Source organism: Lissotriton vulgaris, chromosome 3_1, assembly GCF_964263255.1.
Source record: "Lissotriton vulgaris chromosome 3_1, aLisVul1.2, whole genome shotgun sequence".
Classification (NCBI taxonomy): domain Eukaryota; kingdom Metazoa; phylum Chordata; class Amphibia; order Caudata; family Salamandridae; genus Lissotriton; species Lissotriton vulgaris.
In genome coordinates, this window is record NC_141689.1 from 1009039989 (window position 1) to 1009064518 (window position 24530).

The following is a 24530-nucleotide window of genomic DNA, read 5'->3' on the forward strand; positions in this document are numbered from 1 at the left end:
GCACCGCGACCCTGGTCTCGCCACACATGTGACTTCAAGGGCCCGACCTCCGGAACCAACGCCTGCAGACGCCATGCTTTCGGAAGCTCAACAAGAGGTCTCCGATGCACTGCATTTCTAAAAGATACTGTTTGCTGGTTTTCCCAACACCGCAGCTGGCCTACAACGCTGCGGTCAGCCAGAACTGTTTGGATTTCTTTGCTCACAACGCCGTGATAGCCCCGGACGGAGCTCTCGACATTAAGGAACTATTTTTCAAGCGTAATTTGATAACTGAATATTTTGAAGTACTATTTTGTGGATTTTTATCATTTTTGGTCTTGTCTTAAATATATAAAAATAGTGGATATTTTTCTAAACTGGAGTGGTATCCTTTTGTAGGGTGTACACTGTATTACTGATGGTTATGTGCAAATGCTTTGCACACTGTATTATAGGTTGTGATGCAGATTGGTCGTTCCTCCGGTTTTCTCTGTGGAAGTCTCTCAAGGAGGGCCTCTCTATGATTGTTCTTTGCCCTTTTCATTGCATTGGAGATGTTTCTCTTGGGATAGTTTCTTGCTTCCAATTTGGATGATAAGGTTTTGGCTTGTGTTTTGTAGTCCTTCAGGTTTAAGAAGTTTCGTCTTAGTGTTAGGAACTGCCCAAACTGTAGATTCTCCTTCAGATGTCTTGGATGAAAACTATCAAACATAAGGAGGCAGTTATTGGCGGTGGGCTTGAGTGGGAGGTGTCCTTGAGGACACCTTTCTCTGGGATGACATTAAGGTCCAGAAAAACAAGGTCTGTTTTAGAGATTGTGTAGGTAAATTTAAAAAAGGTATTCTGTGTGTTTAGCCATTGTAAAAACGCCAAAGCGTTGGTCTCATCTCCTTGCCAGATTACTAAGATATCATTTATGTAGAGCTCCACAACTTGATGTGACTAAGGTATGGATTTTGTTGGCTTAGGATTTTATGTTTCTCAATATGATATACCTATAAACCAGTTATACTCAGCGCAAATGTGCTGCCCATGCTGGTACCGTGTTTTTGAAGGTACAGTGTGTCTTCAAACCTGAAAAAATTAGAGGTCAAGGCCCATTTGCAGCACTTTATTACAATGTTTCTAAGGGTCTAGTAATCCCACTTAACTTCAAAAAATATGTTCTCAATGATATTGTAAGTTTCCTCATGTGGGAGGCTAGTTTATAGGATTTATATATCCAAGCCTATCAGCAATTGTGTGCTGGGGTCAAAAGTGAAGTTGTGAAGGAATCTTAAAACATCTTTGGTGTCCTTGAGGTAAGTATCGATGTTTTGTATGATAGGCCATACAAACAAATCTGCAAACTTTGACAGGGGCTCTAAGACGGAGCGAATCTTTGACACAATTGGACTCCTTTGTGGGAACATCCAATTCTTGTGTATTTTAGGAATGGTGTAAAAGTATGGGGTGGGTATTTGTTGATTAGGAAGTCAATTTCTTGTTGTTAAATCCAGTTATGTGATAGAGCTTCTTCTGTCATCGTGAGTATATGTATTCTTGTTGATTTAGTAGGATACTCCTGGAGTAGTTTGTAGTTTCTGATGTCACTTGGGTGACAGAGTCATTCATTTCGTTAAGCCTCTGTTGTTTTGCAAAAATACTGCTCCATCTTTGACTGCTGATTTATCACAATGTTTTTGTATGCAGTAAGTTCTCTGATAGCCTGCTTCTGTTCCTTAGTGGTGTTCTGTAAGATTTTCAGAGTGCCTGGGTTGAGTTCATCGATTTCCTTCATTACCACTTTCTCAAACACCAGTATTTCTACATGGACTGCCGATGGTGGTGGGCTAAAGGTTGATTTTGTTCATAGTCCAGTGTCTACCTGTCTCTCCGTGTCCTCATATCTATTAGGAGTTTTAAATGGGGTACCAGGGAACTCACTAATCTTTAGTCCTGAAGGATACCCTTGGGGTAGGGCTAGAAACATGACCGCCAGTGGAACTAAGGCACATTATCGCCTTAAAGTTACAATTTTCCCCATATTTTAACCATACTGGATAGAGGTAATAGTAAAAAATCCTTTCCTACCAGCAAGGGCTCTCATGTCCCCCTAGTTCATAGCATGCCCCGTTCTGCAGCGGAATGGGAAGAACCCAATGATGAAGCATGACACCAAAGGGTAACCGTGATGGGTGAGGGTTATCTAAGGAGAACTTATCATTTTCCAAACAAAACATCAAAGTGGGAGAATAAATAAACTTCTTGTAACAGAGGGGCTCTCTATGATTAATACAACTCTGGATGCAACTGAACAATAATCCTTGTCAGGACTTAGAATGTAAACTGAGTACATACGATGAAAGACCATTATGAACAAAGATACATAACAATCATGTTAGGAGGTCTGTAGATATCAACATGTGTACACGCAAACTGAGTCATAGAATGTGACAGGCCTTACCACAATTGGGCAGTGATCCTTAGGGGATTGGCTCAGTGAGTGGGAGGTACACAGTGGTCCCAGTATAGTGGGGGAAGTAAGGGTCCCGGGTCCCTTCTAAGAGTTGGAAGAGAGGTGGAGGTGGGCAGAGGCCCACAGTACCCTATTCCCCACCCCAAAGCTTGGGTTGTTCCCAGGCGGGGCACAAGTAGGGTAACCTGGTCTATACCAGGAAACCATCCACTGATGGGAGCTCCACAGTGTCAGGAGAGCTGGGGGCTGCCACAAGTGCCCTACCATTTCTGTTTTCTCGGGGTATGACTCCACAGCAGAGGTTGGAGAGGCCCAGTAGAAGGGATAGGAGTTGGAAACAGTTCACAGTGGGAGAACCAGTGGTTCAGGGGGTGCTAGCTCTGATATCAGAGCACCCTAAATCTGACCCTGGTGAGGCCACTTGTGGCCTGGGGGCTCCACACACTGACACAAGGACAGAGGGCAGGGTACCTGCACAGGCAGACTCTTGCACAACACATACAGGATGTGTTTCCCAGGAGGGGGGTAGTTGTACTCCCCTGGCAGTCCTGGCTTGCCAGGCACATGTTCAACCTACGGTTACAGATCTTGGGCTGAAAGACCAGAATCAGGATATCATGCCTGAACTGGTGTGAGGGAAAGTGAGAAAAGGGTGAAAATCACCTGGGGCTACTCCCCCCCATTATCAAAAATTTCAGAGGTCAGAGAGCCCTGAATGGCCTGTGACCTGGATTGACACTGGCAGCTGTCAGTGGCCTCTGTTGGTTGCTGTCTTTGTGGACACAGTTATGCTTGGGTTGGGGGACAGAAGTCCAACCCAGGAAATGCAATGGGCCAAATCACTTTGTTGGGAATAGTAGTACTATCTGCCTATTGGGATGCATCTGTGAGCAGATTAAAGTTAGGTACTGCACAGATGGGGGCCACACATGAGGAGAAGGGTTCCCCATGAGTCTGTTCAGTGGCTCCAGAGAGTATAGATAGAGGGATTAAACTGGGTTCAGAAAGGCATGGAACTGTCAAGTATTTGTAAAGATAAGGGTACCCCTGACATCATCAGATGGCGTTGAGAAGGATAAACGTGTTCTCTCGATTTCTGTGATCTGGAATAGGCAGACCCCCGCAATTATGCCCAGATTGCTATCTGATAGATGGCTCCTTTAACCACTCATTACTGAGTTCTGCGGCAAGTTTCTTAAGCACTGCCGTTATTCACCGCCTGCTTAGCGGTTGGAGAGCCTTGATAGGTTTACTGTAGATGGCGTACTGGTTTACACCCTTTGATCAACTACTTTTTCTCCATTCCTAAAAAACCTTTATCTCTGGTCAGTTTGATTGTTTGAACAAGTCATTATATTTCACTATATTTGGGGTGATATTATCTGCTCAACTTCAACATTAGAGCATCTTACATTTATGATAAGGTTCTGATGAACCATGCACATGGCTTCCTGATGAAGGCATACCGCTGAAACGCTCGTAGGATCTAAAAAGCTTTAAAGCTGTGTTATCATTGAATGTTTTTTCTATTTTCTGAATAGCTTTCTCTACCTAATCAATTAAGAATTTGTATATATTTTTGATTATAGTGAACACTGTGGAAACAAGAAAAAAAATATAGCACAGTGGCAAGATATGTATTAGGCAATAGAATAATAAACAGTGTAAATGTCATACATTTTCTGTAAAATTTAAAGTTTTGAATTTGTATAGGGATTCAGTGCTCCTTATGAAGAATATAAACTGTAAATAAACAATATACAAAACATATTTATGTTTATATTGTATCTGACAGGATGCATTCATATTATATTGTGTATGTTGTTCAGGTCCAGGACCTATATTCTACTTTCCAAAATCTGTTTTTTTACAACTGATGGAACTGGCAAATGACCTTACAGTAGTGGGCCAGTGTCAATGTTCTATCGCCCTAAGCTGGAAGTCCATCAAGGTATTGATTAGGCTTCCCTGGCTCTAGGCTGGGGAGGTGTCATGTTGGAAAATGTCTCTGTCTGAAGGGTCCCCCAAACTTTTTGCCTCCCTTTTCATATTTTTCTGACCTTTTTTTAGCTTTCCGTAGGACTTTGAACAATTTACTACTGCTAAACAGTGTTAAAGTGCATATGCTTCTCCCCTAAATATGGTAACATTGGTGTACACATGATGGGCATATTTAGTTTATCCCTTGTACTGTGGTTTACCATATAACTTAGGGCTTTAAACTAAATGTTGCTAGTGTGCCTTCAGAACTGAATTGCCTCCAACACCAGTAGCCTTTCAGGCCTGTCTCAGGCCTGCCATTTCAGTGTCTATGTGTGTGCAGTTTACTACCACTTCAACTTGGCAGTTAAAACCACTTTCCAAGTCTTAAACTCCCCTTTTATTACACATCCCTAAGGTAAGCCTTAGGTAGCCCTAATGGCAAGGTGCTGTGTAAATAAAAGGTAGGATGTGTACTTTATGTTTTACATGTCCTGGTAGAGACAACCAGTTAAATTCACTTTTTACTACTGTGAGGCCTACTTCTCTCACAGGCTTGCATTGAGGATTCCCTAAAACATATTTAAGCTGTAATTCCTGATTAGAAAGGAGCAGCTGAATCATTTTTTATATTTTTGGAATGGTAAAGATGAATCCTCTCTACTGGTAAAGTTGTATTTAACATTACTATTTCAGAAAAGCCACTTCTAGAAAGTAGATATTTCAACAAAAAAAAGTGGATGTGTGCATCCTGCCTCCAATACATGTCTGGGGTGGGTGACAGCTACACTTTTTGCATTCCCTCTAGACAGCCACAAGCACAGGAAGGGTGGGTGTGACAGAGAACTCATCTGCATTTATCTGCATTGTGATAGCTTTTCCTGTGCAAGAAGGGGGGGCTGAAACACCTGAATAGATAGTGTCCTGTTCACCGCACAAAGGGCTGATTATCCCCTACTGATAGTCTGGAGACAGGGATCGGAAGAAAGGGGTAACTGTGCAATTCAGGGGCCTGCTTCAAAGTCTTCCCTAGCAAGACAGTACACTACTGGACCTGTGAAGAACACTGCCATGAGTAAAGACTGTTGTGCTACCAGGATTGCCACTCTGTTTGACTGTGGCTCTGGAAGAACTGCTTTTCTCATTTGCTGTACTGCCCTACTGCCTCCTGATCTCTATTCTGCTGAGAAGAAGGACAGGACCCATCTCACTTGAAACCAGATTGACTCCAGGGGCTTGCTGACTTGCCCCCTGTTCTGAAGTCTCAAGGTCATCAAAAACTTCCTAAGACTCTGCATACACACCGGGACTCTGCCATCTGTGAGTCCTGACCTGCCAAGGGGTGCCAATCTAGTCCTGGGCCCTTGAAAGGTGATTTCTGCTGTACAGAACCATGAAAATCGATGCAGTGACAACTTTGGGGCATCGGAACCGATGCATTGCCCTTCAACATCGTTTTGATGAAAGGCATGGCTCATCGATGAAGTACAACAATGCTCGATGATGGCGCAACGCCTGCATCGTAAAGGGGTTAGTCAACAAAGCCTTCATCTGCGCAGATCGGAACTGATGCATCAAGTCTTCGCTGTCCATCCAAGGTACTTTTTCAGCAGGACATGTGAGAGTGCTGTAGCCGGCCTGCCCTCCATTGCGGTCAGTCTGAACTTTGGATTTGCTCCTGTCCAGCTCACTCTGAAGCAAGCACTATTTGCTTCTAAGCACTACTCCAGTTCTAATTATTAGATTTTTGTTGCTTTGGTCTTGTTTTATTTATGCAATCTATTTTTCTAAACCTGCGTGGAGTATTTTTTGTGGTCTTTTCATGGTGTTACTGTGTGTGGGTACTGCACGAATACTTACACATTTCCTCTTTAGATAAGCATGACTGCTCTGTGCCAAGCTACCAGAGGGTGAGCACAGGTTATTTTTCAGTGTGTATCTAGCTTACCCTGACTAGAAAGGTGGTTCCTGCTTGTCCAGGGTACAGGATGCATACTCTGACAATCAGAAACCCAGTTCTAGCCGGTCAGTCCAGTGACTCAGGAGAGAGTTGACAAAGGCTTCCAACTGGATTTATAAGGGCATAGAAATGACAAGTGTCATTGCAGAAGTATCCCACTGTCCATGTTTAACCACCTAAGCAGGGCAGCCCATCAAGCTATTGATTGGGGAACTCTAGATTTTGGCTGGAAGGGGTCATTTTGAACCTGGCCCTCTCTGTAGGGTCACCCCTGAACCCTTTGCTTATATTGCCTTTACCCCTCCTGTTTTCTGAATTTATTGTGTTGTCATTAGGACTTTGTGCACTTTTTCACTGCTAACCAGTTCTAAAGTGTGTGTGCTCTCTCTCTCTCAAATATGGTAAAATTGGCTTACACCTAATTGGTGCATGAAATTCACTTAGTATACTGTACTACATGTACCCAGGACATTTGTTGTGCACCCCATTTAAGTAGCACTTTAAAACATGTTTCAGGCCTGCCATTACAGCCTGTAGTATATTTTGAAAACTGGCACTTCAACGCAAAATAAACTATTTGCGAGGCCATTAATACGTATGCACCACCACAAAGGTACACCCTGAAGGCTCACAGGGCAGAGTGCATTGTATTTAAAAAGTAGGCTATCTGTGAAGCCAGAAATCAGCTCAAATTGGTGTGTATACCACACAAAGAGCTACACTTCAATTCACCAATATATCTAGCTCAGAAATTCGAGAGTTCGTGGGGAAGCAGACAATCCAGGAGCAACGGAGACCTAGTGCTGAAGCCACCGATTTTTCCAGAAAAAAAAGTATGACAGAGCGCTCTCTGGTGCTGCAGTGGGAATATGGAGGCCGCTACCTCCAAGCATCAGAAGGTTACCCAACCCCGCAAGATTCAAGAAAGAAACCAAGATCTTTCTAATGAGCAAATTCCTACCATAACCAATACCGAACAACCACATAAGATTCGCCAAAATCCTCTCGCTTGGATACACAAGAGCTTTTTGATAATAACCAATTTCACCTGTCCAATACAGGATCTTGCTCCCCTTGATGATTGGTTCCTCTAGACTTACTTCCTCTGAATGTGCTAAAGTATTTTTTTTAACAAGTGAAGTGGCTGTGACAACTTGGAATTGGACTTTAAAATGTTAAATGCTACCCAGAGTATTGTACTAAAGAAAAAGTAATCATGTTCTGTACTGTAAAGTGCTCTGCTACCCCATGGGGTCAAGTTCAAGCTATAAAAAACACTGAATAAATAAATAAATAAGTGCCGTCTTATGTTTTACATGTATTGGTACTGGAAAACTCCAAAATCAATTTTTCACTCCTGTAAGTCCTATTTCTTCCATTGGTTACCATTGAGTTTCCTTATTACATTATTATATTTAATAAGTTTTAATTTCTGATTGGGAACAGGTAGAAATACACTGTTCACACTCAAATGAATTGTAATTTAAATTCCTCTTTAATGGGAAAATCAGACTTTAGATTACAATTTTGCCAAAACGTTTCAGAGACTTTCTAGGAATTTCCAGCTAACTGGGCCTTTTCATGAGTTCCCCATTATTAATGAGTATTGGGTTCAGACAGAGAACCGGGATGTCTCCGGAAAAAGGATTGTGCTGCCAGGATGGCTGCACTGGAGCTGTGCCCTACCCTGCTTAAACTTTAAAGGGCTTGCCTCCAGCACACAGAAAGGAATCTCACACCAGCCATTTGCCACCCCAGAATTCTTGTTGATTTCTGTGTCTCAGCTTTCTTTGTTATTCCTTTCTCTCTCCCGGTTCCTACCACTGGACCTCATACCTTATCATATGTGGTCATTGGCAGGGACAGTGAGAGACAGAAAAAGTACATCACTTCCATTGCAAAAGTCAAAAGTTAATGTAAACCTGACAGATTGCCTAGCCCATGTTATCATCAAACCAGAGTGATGCATTCAGATACAACTTTGTCTCAAATCTTCAACAGTCATAAACAAATTACAACATGAAGTTTGTTGAGGAAAATTAAAGAATAGGACACTTTATTTCGGACATTGCCTATTTAACTGAGTAAGGAAAAGGGCCTCAATCTTCCCTCATTAAGAGACATTAGGCCAACCACATCTCAAAGCCAATAAAATGGCAATTGCCCAGGCGGCATGGTAGCAGGTCCACTCTCTTTATTCTCCATGGAGAGTACCATGTTGGAATTAAAATGACAGCTTGGGCTGTCATATACATTGAACCATATGGTGGGGTTATCTCATTGGGTGGGTTATCTGCAGTCCAGTAGCTCCATGATTTAGGTTCATATGCAAGGAGTATCCTTTAGTAACTTGCCATACAATTAGCTGGTCTGAGAAGGCATTTGCATGAGCCACAAAAACTGAATGTCTTGCCCAGTGATGTTTACATTTTTATGCTGGCCAGCCTCCTTCCCTTTTTGGTGCCAATAGTGAGCTTTGTGCTCTAATTTATCGGGTAGATTCTCGCACTTGTTCGATTTCCTTGATTAATAAAGATCATCCAGTTTTGTATAATTTTGACTTATTTGTTGCTATATTGCAATGCATTTTTCATCACCGAATAGTTACTGAGCCAGTAAACAAACTACTGTAGTGACACCAGGATAATAAAAGCTTGATTAATAATGGATCACTCTAATCCTTTAGTAATTGAGACAGACTGTCTTGAGGCCAGAATAGCTTCCTTGCTTTATAAGAGATGAAGGAGTGTTATTAGTGGTTTGAACCACCAATTATGATGCATTATTCAATTGTGTTGTGCAGCTCCTTCACATTCTTGCAAAACCTAAAGGTAAGAAGACAAGTTCTTATTTCCACATGCCGCTAAAACTCAAATGCAGATCTTGTCCAAAAACTGACAACTGAGAGGAATACGGGCTAATTACTTCAGTCCATTCACTATTATCCAAAAAAGAGAAGAATAGGTCTAGGCTGACAAATCTGGTTTATATTGTGACAAGGATGGTCATTTTGTTGAACAATTGGAAAATGTAAATAAGAAGTCAAAAAGGTCTTGGAAACATCAGGCCCCTCTGCAATATCTGGACTCCACAAAGACCACTGCTAAGACTAGAGCAGCCTCTTCTACTTTGTATGCTATTGTTTTCTTGTGTTTCTTTGATGACTGATTCAGGGCCATGGGGAATGTTTGTGATTTAATTTTTGCTCATATAGACCACATATCCCTTGTTAAGTAAAATTTCCAGAACAGGGCTGATCCATTGTTGGGTGTTTACTGTCCTCAGGACCAATCACACACAGCACAGAGCAGGCAAGGTAAATGGCCTAAGAGGATCCCCTCGAGGAAGCCTCCTTAGACTTCATCAATATATCATGTTAAGAGCTATTTGTAGGCACTACCCCACTATAGATTGAACTAAGACGTTTATCACTCACTTGTCTGCATACTGCTCAAGCAACTATTCTAAAGCACCAGCTTCATATGTGGCTTTGGTTTTGCCTGATTTCATTGCTTATAATCAAGACTTTATGGATTGCTTCAGTGAATCCAAGGTAGAAACTTTACCTCCCCATCTGAAGTGTGACTGCCAGATTGAACCCTAGCCCAGGTCTAGGATTCTCTGCAGTCGCACTTTTGTGACTTACAAAACAGGATAACAAGCATCCACAAATCTACTTAGACAAGAATTTAGCTCAAACTCCCAGGCCTTATCTCCATTGTTTTTTGGACACAAAATCCTGTCTTACATAGACTACAAGGCATTAAATCCTATCAACATTAACAACTGTTATCTCCTTGCTCTGAACCCTGACCTTCTGGATCAAGTTAAATCCACCACCATATTTATGATGTTGGATCTTTAGGAGCATATATTCTCGTCCGAATCAGAGAGTGAATGAATGATAGAAAATGTTTCACCCCAAATGTGGCTTTTTCCATTAAGAAGTGATGCCTTTTAGTTATTGCAAAACCCTTGCTGCTTTCTAGCATTTCATTACCAGTGTTCTTAGGAAATATATCCATGCATTGACAGTTTTTTGATGTATACAAACGCATACCACTTGTCTGAATAAACTTGTGGACATTGTATGAAAATAGTCTATTTTAAAAGCTGGAGAAATCTGAGTTTCACATCTCTTAAGCTCAATTCCTAGGATTCCCCTTTTCCACAAATGGTTTGTCTATTAATACTACCACAGTTCACACAGTCCTTTAATGGCCATCTCCCAAAAAAGTTTAACAAGATCAATGTTGTTAATTTCTATTGACTGTTCTTACACAATTCTTTCAAGTATTTACTACAATCAAATGTCTTTTACGCAAATGGATGGAATTTGGGTGAAATGAGGAATCCGATATGGGTTTCAGCCAGGTTAACAACTCAATTTACTTAAGTTCTGATCTTATTACTCCTGTATATTATTCAAATGTTTTGAGTTGGAAAAGTGCTGTGGCATAGACCTAAAGACACAGGCCTACAACATCCATTGGCTTTCTGTTCTTGGATGTTATGTAATTCTGGAAGAAATTAGACCATTTTTATTAAGAACTTTCGTAGTCAAGTCAGTCCTCTGGGACTGGTGCCATTGTTTGATAAGAGCTTGTCACCCCGCCACTTCCCGCTCTGCAAATGACAGAACCCCAAGACAGATACAGTTGTCATTGTTCTTTTCCAAATATATATTTTTTCATCTTATTTAGGCTGGATTGAAAAATCAACACATCAGATGTTCTATCCAATCCTTCAGCAGATGAGATATTACTAGGAAACTGCTACGTATCTGATACCCCCTTTCAGTTTTGCTACTGTTGATACATATGTTCAAATTATTCATTCCAGCTCTTAATCATCAGTGGATGTACACAACGACTGTCCTTTTATACTTCACACAGCATAGATAGGGTTATTTTATTTTGTGGCAAAGCCTTATACTTATCTACTAAATCCCTACAAATAGCAAGCACTATGGTAGTGTCATGACTCACTCGCTAGTATTCAATTAAAGCATGAACAAGATCTAAGACCATTTTCTGGGGCAATACCTTCCAAAGAGAATGTTTGAAGTATGACCATTACTGTGATGTCTCTGTCGGAGCAAAAATAAACCCTCATAAGCCTGCTGGCTTGTTAAAACCCTTACCAAATCCACGTGGACCTTTGCATAGCAAATCCATGCGTCTGATAGTACATCAGCCTAAAGATAAAGGCTTTGACACCATATGGGTTGTAGCTTATGTCCTTACAAAGATTTGCAATTGTGTCCCACTCCAAATTCTAGCAAAAACACCTGAATTAGAACAGGTATTTTTGCAACATAATGTGCACCATCACGCAGTTTTGTCACAAATCGTGTATGATCTGTGGCACAATTTGGGGCTCAATTCCAGAATGCATTTTGGACTCTATTGGGCATAACTCTTTGTCTGTCCACTGCTTTTCGCCCTAAATCTGATTGGACAATTGGAACATATAAATCAGGAACTAGAAAAGTACTGATGCTGCTAGGTGTCCGAGCAGGAGGACTGGGCTAACCACCTTTGGCTAGCTGGGTTTTGCTAATTGTTAGAACCGGCTGTCTCTAGTTGGCAGAGGTATGTACTTCCGACAAATAGGGACACTCCTTTTCTAGTCAGGGCAAGGGGATCACACCCTTCGATAACCCCTGCTCACCCCCTCGGTAGCTTGGCAGAGCAGAACAGGCCTATCTCAGAGGCTGTGCGTTAAGCAACTATGACCACATACAGTAATACCGTGAATGCACTACAAATGGACACGACACAGTAGTATTATAAAAATAAGTATTTTATATAAGGCTTAGCACAAGACCAAATAACGACAAACTGTACACAATCGGAATAAATACGTTGGGAAGGAAAAAGGATAGTTCAAAGGTAGTTTCTTCTTTAGCAAACAGTCTTTAGTATCAAAGCAAATCTTCTTCTTGGCAATACAGTTCTTAGCAACAGGGTAACCCACACGGGGGCTACACGACGTCGAGGCAAGGTTAATCCAAAGGTTCGGCGTCGACCGCGAGGAGCGCTACGTCAAGCCTGGAGTCACACGGACCCCCAACAACACAGTACCTTAGGAAAATGAAGCACACGATGATCAGCGGCGTCGAGCAATCCGGTGTCGCGTCTTCGGTGTCGATCAGGCCTCAGCAGGTGTCGTCGATGATGCGGTTGCACAGAGTGAGCAGCGCTCACGGCGTCGAAGGGCACACAGGTGATGCAATCAGCAGCGGTGTAGACCCAAGGTCCACTGGAGCTAGAGCCGTACTCCTACTCACTTGCGTTGCTGCTGGCGTCGGTTGGGCCCGGCGTTCGGTCGTCGTGGTTGCTGGTTCTTTCAGAGGTGCTGGATTCACGGTTCCAGCAAATAGCACTTTAGCAGATGAAGTCCTTTAGCCCTGTGACTTCAGCAGGAGACTGGCACTCTTCCAGTCCTTGGAGATTTTCTTAGCAAGCGTGAGAGTACACACCAAGTTCCTCTCTCCTGGTTCCTTGGCAAAAATAAAGAAGCACTGCAGGATTCCCCCAACAACAGCACACTGGCAGAAGGGGTAGGCAGTCCTTTAGATCAGCAGGCCTCTTGTCCTTGGTTACAGGGTTCCTTGTCAGAAGTGATCTAAATTCTTGGTTCAGGGGTCCTACTCTTATACCCCTTTTCGTCTTTGATCCCTTTGTCCATGCCGGGGGTTTCCCAACATCCTGGGTCTGTTGTGGGTGGAGCCAGGCAGAAGCACCTGGCCTATTCACTGAGCAGGGCTGGGTCCTCAGACGCCCAGCAGGAGGTGGAGCCAGCATCGACACTGGCAGGAGCAGAGCTATCGGCCTCCTGGCAGGAGGTGGGGCTAGGGTCGTCCATGGCAGGTGCAGAGCCATCAGCCGCTTGGTAGGAGGTGGAGCTGGCATTGTATCGGGCAAGGCAGGCTATCAACAACTACTCTCCCCCTACTCTCAACGTAATTGTCCCACTCATCCCACACTCACTCGTCCAGACCTGTGGAGCCACCCAGCTCCTGTCACACACACGCAAGACCAGCAGAAACCAGATATGGTTAGACAAGAAAATAGTCACCTTCTAAAAGTGCTATTCTCAACCCCAGAGTCCAAAAACCATCCACACCAACGGATGCGTAATTAAACCCCGAGTTCAGGGATACCAAACTCGACATTGCACCATGCTCCCTGAGCCAGCTAGGATCGTAGTACTAATAATCCCGGCGGCCCATTCTAATCAATGGAGAGCAGGCTACCTCGCAATAGTGAAGAACCAAGATGGCGGTAATTCACTATTAGGACATGCCAACTTGGTCAGGCGTGTCCTACCTTAGACTTACAATGCACCCTGCCCGCGGGCCTACCATAGGGGTGACTAACATGAAGCCAAGGGAAGGTTTGGGGGGCTGGCAAGTAGGTATACTCGCGCAGCCGCGTGACAGCACTAGGCTGCACGTGGGTCTCGCAATGACCGACCCGTAGACACTCTTTTTACGAGGCCGCTCCTGTGGGTGGCACAACACGTGCTGCAAGCCCACGAGCGGCATTTGTATTTATCATTCCCCAGCACTCCTGGTGCACTAGACTAGGGACTGACAGTAAACCAAAATAGGCCAAACATGGATACAATAGATACATCAATTTAACATCGGGAGCACTTGCGCTATGGCACTGATCAGTAGTGACACGGCGCCCAAAGCATATACCAGCAAAACATTGTAAAACAGTAGAGGCAAAACAGGAAACATGGAGGAGAGACTCAAGCCAATGATGTCAGGTCTAACACTAATGTAACCTGAAAACCATTTCTATCAAATACACACAATTCTTTGCTAAATACACTACTCATCCTAGAATTGTTCCTGTTCTCCTCTCAAGGAAATCATTTAATGTAGAAAAGATGCACTATAGTTCATCAGACTTGTTCTCTAACCTGATAGACATAAATCATGGACACAAGCACTATGCAGATGAATGAGGCTCCAAGCCATCAGGAAAGTGGTCAGTTTTGGCTCTCAAATGTGAATTTGTGGCTAGCAGTATGCATGAATTTGCAACTCCACTACAGAAAACAAAAATGTTTATAGGAATTCTGCTGTGCATTTATTCTTGCCTCCTACCAGGAAAATGCACTCTTTTTTCAGTATATCTTTACAACAGCTGGTGCCTCTATTCAATGGTCTATTAAACCTCCTTCCCTAGTTCTTGGGATAGAGAGCAAGAGTATGAGGTCAAAGCAATCCTTGACTATTGTGGGATAAGGCAGTACCTCATTGGCTGGAAAAGATACAGCCCACATGAATGATCACGCGAGCCTGCAGGATTTGTTCATGTTTCTCGATTTCCTAAATCCTTCCATTTGTCTTTCTCACGTAAGCATGGTCCTTAGTCATGGACGTTTAGTGTCTGTCACAAGTTCCTCTTTTCCTGCCCCTTCCAAGACGCAGCAGACCACCACTTTTAAGCAGTACATATACTTGCATCCATTGATCATGACTACCTGGATTGCATTATAGCATCCTAAGTATATTTATGGGTAAGGATGTATGAGAACTGCCTTACAGTGCACCAACATTTATGACAGATTCCATTGTTATTTTTCTTTTTTTGCATAATTTCCCAGAAATATTGGGAAATTATGCAAATGCCAACTAAGTAATTTCCCACACCGTTATTAGAAAAGCTTCTACATTGATCAATCACTGTTCTGAGTTTCAGTTGGAAACATCAATGGCAGTTCACTAACAATGTTTTTCTCATTTTCAGGTTGACTCTGTCTAAATGGTGCATCTGCCTTACTGTTGAAATGACATGGTTTATAATTAATAACACATTCCAAATCATAAAAGGAAAAATGTCTATCGTAACTGCCTAGTATTCTGGAGAACTTCAAGAACTGCAAATGTCAATGGTTAATGTATAACTCTGTTGTATATTTTGATCCTAACCAATAATGTTTCTATTATGCAGACAAATTCATGGTTGCTAAAATTTGTCTGAAATCAATCAATCAATCAAAGCATTTATATAGCGCACTACTCACTCAGAGGGTCTCAAGGCGCTAGGGGAGGGGGGTCCGCTACTGCTCGAACAGCCAGGTCTTGAATTGCTTCCTGAAGGCGAGGTGGTCCTGGGTCAGGCGGAGGTTGGTCGGGAGGGAGTTCCATGTCTTGGCAGCGAGGTAGGAGAAGGACCGTCCCCCTGTGGTGGCTCTTCGGATGCGGGGGACGGCGGCGAGGGCGTGGCCGGTCGATCGAAGCTGGCGTTTGGGAGCGTAGAAGTTGAGGCGGCTGTTGAGGTATCCTGGGCCTTGGTTGTGTAGGGCTTTGTGTGCGTTGGTGAGGAGTCGGAAGGTGATTCTCTTGTTGACCGGGAGCCAGTGCAGGTCTGTCAGGTGTCCGGAGATGTGGCTGCGACAGGGGATGTCCAGGATGAGTCGTGCTGAGGCGTTCTGGATCCTCTGGAGTCTCTCCTGGAGTTTGGCGGTGGTTCCGGCGTAGAGGGAGTTGCCGTAGTCCAGATGGCTGGTGACGAGGGCCCGGGTGACCGTCTTCCTGGTCTCGGTGAGGATCCACCGGAAGATCTTACGTAGCATGCGCAGGATGTTGAAGCACGACGAGGAGACGGCGTTGACTTGTCTAGTCATGGAGAGGGAGGAGTCCAGGATGAAGCCCAGGTTGCGTGCGTGGTCTGTTGGTTTGGGCGCGCTGCCTTGGGCGTGGGGTCACCAGGAGTCGTCCCAGGCAGAGGGTGAGGATCCCAGGATGAGGACTTCTGTCCTCATCCTGGGATTTCATGGGTTCATTCAACCCTGCTGGTGAGAATGTCTGGGAAAATATGCTACTATTTGAACCTGTTAATCGATTACATTACTTTGAGTCAGTACTGATCCCATTCCATATGAAGTATCTCTCTCCACAATAAATGGAGGTTCAAAATTGAGAGGTTGTAAAATCAGCAGTCAGGAAAAATGTATTTTCGGAAAAGAAAAGGCATTGGCAGTTTCTCTAGACCATGTGAAAGTAACTCCCTTACAAAGTAGTTTGCTAAAGAGTCTAACAATCTCAGAAAATGTTTAAATAAATCTGCTATAAAAGTAATGGCTAGAAATCTCTGTAAGACTTTTACAGAAGTAGGTCTGGGTAAATAATGACATAGGCAAAGCATGTACTCCAAAAATTCCATTGATCTGGTGTGAAATACACACTTGCCAATTTTGGCATGCAATGATTTTATATATATATATATATATATATATATATATATATATATATATATATATATATATATAAATATATATATATATATATATATATATATATATATATATATATATATATATATATATATATATATATATATATATATATATATATATATATATATATATAGCCCAGCCAAGTTTCGTTGAAAAAGACCGAAGCCGCTTGCAATGGCGGGGGACGCATCGAGGTTTGCCAACCCCAGTTAATCCAACATGAAAAAGTCGTCTCCTTGTTATGTAGACAACACACATTGGCCCATCGGCTTCAAAGTGAGTTTATTTGGCAAAGTTCACCCTACGCGTTTCGAAGCAGCCTCTTCAGTGAGAGACAGAAAAAGTACATCACTTCCATTGCATCTTGTGCAAAAGTTAATGTAAACCTGACAGATTGCCTAGCCCATGTTATCATCAAACCCGAGTGATGAATTCAGATACAACTTTGTCTCAAATCTTCAACAGTCATAAACAAATTACAACATGAAGTTTGTTGAGGAAAATTAAAGAATAGGACACTTTATTTAGGACATTGCCTATTTAACTGAGTAAGGAAAAGGGCCTCAATCTTCCCTCGTTAAGAGACATCGTCTCCCTGTTATGTAGACAACACACATTGGCCCATCGGCTTCAAAGTGAGTTTATTTGGCAAAGTTCACCCTACGCGTTTCAAAGCAGCCTCTTCTTGATCACTCGTGATCAATACATCCATTACCTGCTGGATATCGGGAGCGACTGTTGGGATGTTGGCAAGGCATAGATCCCTTCGGCGGTCGAATGGGCAAGTTTTGCAATCAAAAGATGGTTTTACGCAAATTGCATATGTGTAAATAAATGTCATGTTGTAGCTGGCTCCGATAATAGATAGAGGCAGGCAGCCGAAAAGTTGTTACATTTTTTGGCAGTATTGATGTAACTTCGCGTAGAGGCATATTCTGTCGGACATGGTTGTTAGTACAGGGAGCGCAGCCATTTTTTACAAGCAAAATTATTGTAGGATTGCCGCAAAGAGAGCGAGAATTGTGGGCACTGTTCCTGTTATTCAATAGATGAACGAATAAATGAAGTCTTAACAAAAATACCAGTGCACATCCCTTCTAGTTGCTATTATCCAATTGGCATCCAGCCACGGCAATTCAAATTTTTCACTCTCCTTGTTGTCCTCAAAAAGACACGGACTGATAAACTCAATATATATGTATCTCAATATAAGCCTACTAGTTGAACAAATATGAACATGATGAGGGCACATTAGGATTATGTTTATCAGTCCGTGGTTAAACAGGTAACCACTTATGTGTAAGGTGGCTTTTAATGTATTGATCTTATTTGGTGACATCCTCTTTTGTATGTAAATTACAGCCTTGAAAAAGCCAGCGAAGGGCGAAACGCGCGTCGGCTGTGACGGTGTGGCAAAAGAAAGAAATCAATAATAAATGGACATTGAATAATAACGAACATTGTGCATGTCTTTTTGAGGACAACAAGGAAAGTGAAAAATTTGAATTGCCGTGGCTGGATGCCAATTGGATAATAGCAACTAGAAGGGATGTGCACTGGTATTTTTGTTATAATTTGCATATGATATTCCGTCTCACCTTGAGTGAGTAGGATATCGTGGATTGTTGCTTTCTGGTGGATAAGCACGATACCAGACTAGCACTCCCACAAAGTGTGTCTTACTTACACCATTTGAACTTTCAACAAGGGAAATATTTTTCTATAGATGTGCTGATCAAACAAAGCAAATCCACCGTTTGTTTGTTGTTGTTTGAATAAATGAAGTCTGATATTATACCAACAACAGTTTGAAAGAGTGTAAGAAGGCCGGAGGAAACTTTGTTATAAAAGTGTGCTAGACTTTAAGTGTGAGATATGTTGAAATTTGTGTAACAATTCACAAAGTGTAATGGGAGGTACGTATTTAAAAGGGACTCTATTTTACATGAAGTTCGTGTTATCTGTAGTCGATAAATTTCTTTTGAAGAAGTGAGGGACACTTCTGTTCTGAATAAAAGCTGTTTCACTTTGGTTAGTTTAATGAAATCTGTTTTCAAAGTAGGTTTTGAAGGTCAAGTTGAAGTATGGGAGTTGTTTTGTGTGGGTAGGAATAGACATTGCCACAGGAAGTTACTCAGTTTGAAACAGTAAGGATAGACGGTATGCCAGCTCATATTCCATAGGAGTGCATGTTATTGAGAGGTAGATAAGTGCTGTTAGAAAACTGTGTGAATGTTGGGCTGATTGTGGGAGTTGGCGTGGTTTTAAGAAAGCACGCAAGATTGGGGGCTGTAAGCTTAGAAGCATTGTGCAATTGAACATTCTTGGATAGCAACGAAAGTATTGAATGGGTGCCATTGTGGTCGCACTTTTCACCTGTGAGAAAAAGTTATGTGTCCTCTTTAAGACAGCAATGTGTAAATGGGAGAAACCACTGCTCCTGAAAAAAATGTGCTACCTTATATAATCAAATGCAACATGACAAACAATATGTACACCTAGCAGACACAACAACACTACGTACTGTGGGAACCGTGGCTAGCCATGTATACAAAACCAAACATAGCATGGTACCTCTGCCACACATTGCAGAATGCGGGGAGGGATGGAAGCAAAGTATGTGCAAAGGTGGCAAGTGATTCTCTATTATAAAAGTATACAAAGCAAAGTGTTGAGGGGATTTGCTGGACAGACTTGAGTATGCAGAGCACAGACATGTACATGTGAACTTACACTTATGGTCTATTGAGTGAAGTAGACAGTGGACGCAACCATGATAGGACAGTCAGTAGAGAAGATTAAGAAAACATAGCGCATAAGTGCCTCCTCCCCCCCAAATCTTTAGCGTAGTGGCCTGGCTCGGAGTATGCAAGACTCGCGTAGGGGTATGAATAAAACGCATGTTTGTGTGGGTATGGTTTTGCTCAGAAATAGTGAACGTGTCTGCCAGGTCTGCACAGCTTACACCACCATGAGGTTTACCCCCTGAGCGAAAGTGGCTGCATGAATGATGCTCTCAGCCTGCTGGCATCCAGAAACTGTTATGGCGGCTGCGATGCACATATGCCCCACAGTTCACCGTTGGCTACTGCATTATGTGAAAGAGGGCCTACCAAGTGCCTGCGGAAGCTCCTGGGTCAAGGTCTGAGAGGTCGGAAGGTTCCTGAGATCAACGCTGGCTACTGCGACACAGGCACACAGCGCCAAGCTTGAGGCCCAGCATGTGGAGTGCTCTGTATACTACTAACACAGTAGTCCAACAGGTACCAACTGTGGAACGGTGTTTTGATTCCATAGTGGATGATGTTAGAACTGTATCTGAGAGTGGAGATGAACGTACTCCTTTCGACAAGGTGCAACCAACTCTAGGTTCCATCAGTGGAACGGTGTCTTGATCCCACAATCGACGATGTTAGAACTGCATCTGAGAGTGGAGATGAAGGTAATCCCTTCGACCAGGTGCAACCAACTCTAGGTCCCAACAGTGGAACGGTGTCTTGATCCCACAAAGGATGATGTTAGAACTGCATCTGAGAGTGGAGATAAAGGTACCTCCTTCGAACAGGTGCAACCAACTCTAGGTCCCAACAGTGGAACAGTGTATTGATCCCACAATGGACGATGTCTGATATTAGCTGCTGCTTGCTTTTCACAGAACTCCCTCCATTGAGGTGCATCACACACTGTGCTTTCGTAGTTAACTCCTGCACTTAATTATTGTGCTTGGCTGACAGCAGTCGCTGGACTACACCGCAGTACAGCAGGTCCGAACATTGAAATGTGGTCTTGATGCTATGATTGAGGATGTCAGAAGTTAAAGTCAGTGATAATTTCTGTGTACCCCCTCTGACTAGGTGCAACCAACTGTAGGTCTCAAAAGTGGAATGGTGTCTTGATCCCACGATGGATGATGTTTGAACTGCATCTGAGAGTGGATATGAAGGTACTACCTTCGACCCGGTGCAACCTACTCTAGGTCCCAGAAGTGGAACAGTGTCTTGATCCCACAATGGAAGATGTCCGATATTACTTGTTACTTGGTTTTCATAGAACTCCCTCCATTGAGGTGCATCAGACTCTGTGCTTGCGTTGCTAACTGTTGCACATGATTATTGTACTTGGTTGACACCAGTCGGTGGAGTACACCATGGTACAGCAGGTTCGAACAGTGAAACATGGTCTTGATTCTATGATTGAGGATGTTAGAAGTTCAAGTCTGTGATTATTTCTGTGTGCCCCCTCCGATCTGGTGCAACCAACTCCATGCTTTTGAATCCAACGGTACATGGCTGTGAGGCGTTAACAAATAGTGCCTCTGGACTACACTGCGGTCAGCAGAACTCACAATTTAGATTGAGTGGTGATTGTTTAATTACAGAATCCAGTAGTCAAGTAACTGGAACGTCTATTGAAATGTACACAATATCCTTTTAGAATACTTCCGTGAATAATTTTTTTTAGATGACTTATAGGTTTACTACAATGAATAAATTCATCTTGCAAGTCCAAAGAAACACTGACTAGTCTACACTGTGGACAGCAGAAATCGCTATTCGAATTGTTTTGATTTATTTATTGTAGAGTTTTCTATAATTGATGTTGTTTGTATTTTGTGAAGAGGAAGTGAGAAAAAGTATTCATGGTTGTCTGTGTGAGTCCTGCCTTAAAATAACACTGCAGACAGCAGTGTTCACAATTCAGATCTAGTCGCTATTGTAGATGAAGCAGTCCTGTAGGAAAAGACATTGCTCCAGTGCACTCTGTCTGCACTACGCATACACATTATCGCAGGCTCCGCACACGCCTTTTGTTGCTTCTCGTATGACAAACCGTAGCTCAAGTCCACCTTACGTAACTGTGGGTTCTTGATGACTGTTTTCTCTGGCCTAAACTGCAGACAGCAGTGTTCACAATTCAGATTGAGTCACTATTGTAGATGACGCAGTCCTGTGGGATAAGACATTGCTGCAGTGCGCTCTGTCTGCACCACTCATACGCATCATGGCTGGGTCCGCAATGCTTTTTTGTTGCTTCGCATACTGCAAACTGTGGAGCTCAAGTGAATGCCACGGTGTTGTGGGCCTTGGTGACCACTCTGTCTGGCTTGCACTGCAGACAGCAGTGTTCCAGGTTGAGTCTCTATTATAGATGATTCAGTGTTGATTCCAAAAGATGGTGCTCCTAGTACGGCCTGACCGCAGCACGCATCATCGCTGGCTGTGCACATGCTGAATGCTTTTGATGTAGCTATGTGAGTGCACTAGAACGGATGGAGCATTTATGATATCATCTTTTTGTGTATTATTTCAGATCTATTGATTGTGTCTCAGTATACCACAAGTTGTGGTTCATTTACTATAGAATTTTTTCGGTATTATTTCACATCTACTGTCCCTACCTTTCTGCAGCACAAATTATTGATTTTTTTAATATTGAATATCTGTGTGTGATCCAATGATTACTGTTGTAGTTGATGGTAGCAGCAATCATTCCCTCAGGGCTGCTTTAAACTCACCCCATACCCATCCAGCACAGACGTCACTGGATATGTGACACTCGTAATAAAATGTATTTGAGCGCACGTGCCCATACCCACTTAGACTATCTATCTGTGTCCGTGTGTTCATTATCTATGCATAATACGGCCTCAGGCCATACTACATTACATTGTGCTGTGGACAGCGTTTGCAACCATGTTACCTCTGGTAGTGGAGAAAACTTTGGTTATGTAACTTTTAGGTGCATGATTATCACAGGTGGAAGGCTACTTTACAGACCATGAATATTGATGAAGATGATGGTTGCATGTTGTGTGCAGTGTAAGATATGTGTACATAGCAAAAAGTTTAGAAAAAAACTCTAAGCAGAAGAGGTGTGTATCATCAAATGCAGTACAGAGATTGACTGAAATAGGTGGCGTTTTCCAACTGTTACAATGGGAAATGTTATGAACTAAGGAAAGGCTTTTTTATGGTCTCATGGTGGCAATCGTGCACCCAGCGCACAAGGAGACCACACCCGACGTGTTTTTGACAAAAATGTATTTACTATAATATAAGTTTATTACATTTAGAAATATATAAATGTTTAAAATATTTTTAATTATCGCTTGCTCTCATATACACTTTAAAGTTCTTTTAGATATATAGTTTTGAGACAAAAAAGTGAGGGAATGGCATACACGGAGGGACACCATACGTCTATGATGTAACACAGGGTGTGGCAGTGTGCAGTTGTTGCATGCGCAACGTGCAGCGGACACGACCCCATATGTATATGACGTAACACGTGGCTTGGTAGTGCGTACCTGTCGCATACCAAATTAGCAGCTGGCGCAACCTCATTTGTATATGTTGTTACGCGGGATGCAGTGCCACAAACCCGTCGGATATGAAATGCGCATCATTTAAATGTGGTGGATAGGATTCGCGTGCTGATCCAGCTTGGTAGACTACCGGTAATGGACTGTAGTTTGCTAAAAAAAAAGATGTACATATTTTTGGGGATAGATATAAAACAATACATGATTTTTAAAGTAAAAAAAAAAGAATAATAGAGTTGCAAAATATTAAAAATATTTAGAAAAAATATAGGTTTTATAAATATTGAAATATGAAATTAACATTTAAAAAAACTTTTAAATTCACTGAAAAAGCCATAGGTTTTATAGACGTTAGAGTTAGGAATTAGCATTTAAAAAACCTTAGAAATTCACAGAAAAAAACATGGGTTTCAGGGACTTTATAGTTAGTTGGACATTTGACTCATATAAAACCAGAGAAATTTGCCAGTTATAGTTAGTTGAGCTAATGTGATGTAATATGTGACGTCATCAGCAGTGCATTGCGGGCGCGCAAGTTATAGTTAGCTCAACTAACTATAACTGGCGAATTTCTCTGGTTTTATATGAGTCAAATGTCCAACTAACTATAACATCCCTGAAACCCATGTTTTTTTCAGTGAATATCTAAGGTGAATATATATATATATATATATATATATATATATATATATATATATATATATATATATATATATATATATATATATATATATATATACATACATATATATATATATATATATATATATATATATATATAGATATATATATATAAAACCCACAGGTTGCCCTACTGAGGAAGTCACTCCTGAAGGGGTAATGCACACAATCACCGGCAGCAGAACCAACACGGCAGCCTCCCAAGGCTCGTAGTGTGACTGCCAAACGCGTTTCAAGCAAATGCTGCCCTTGTTCACTGGCTCTCTTCAAACAAACGAGGTAAGCGGTTTGAGGCGGAAAGCATACTTTATTCGAATTCATAGTCCCGCCCATATGTGCGTCACCAAAGCAAGGCATGCTGGTTTTTGTAGTATTGCCCCATAATTGCTTAGACAAAGTTTGATCCAAAACCCGGTTGGGTACCACTAACCAATTTGAAAAGTTCACTTTCAATGTCAACCCCAGTGGGCACAAGCAATCAAGAGGCCCCTGGGGGTCCTGCCAATAAATACCCGGTAATCAGGCCCCCTTCACTCCTGGTGGTGCTCGAGGTTTCAAGCGTCCTGGATCCACAAAGCAGTGGCGGGACCTCCTCGCGGCTAGGCTTGCCGCTATATAAAAAACCCACAGGTTGCCCTACCGAGGAAGTCGCTCTTGAAGGAGTAATGCACACAATTACTGGCAGCAGAACCAACACGGCAGCCTCCCAAGGCTCGTAGTGTGACTGCCAAACGCGTTTCAAGCAAATGCTGCCCTTGTTCACTGGCTCTCTTCAAACAAACGAGGTAAGCGGTTTGAGGCGGAAAGCATACTTTATTCTAATTCATAGTCCCGCCCAAATGGGCGTCAGCAAAGCAAGGCATGCTGGTCTTTGTAATATTGCC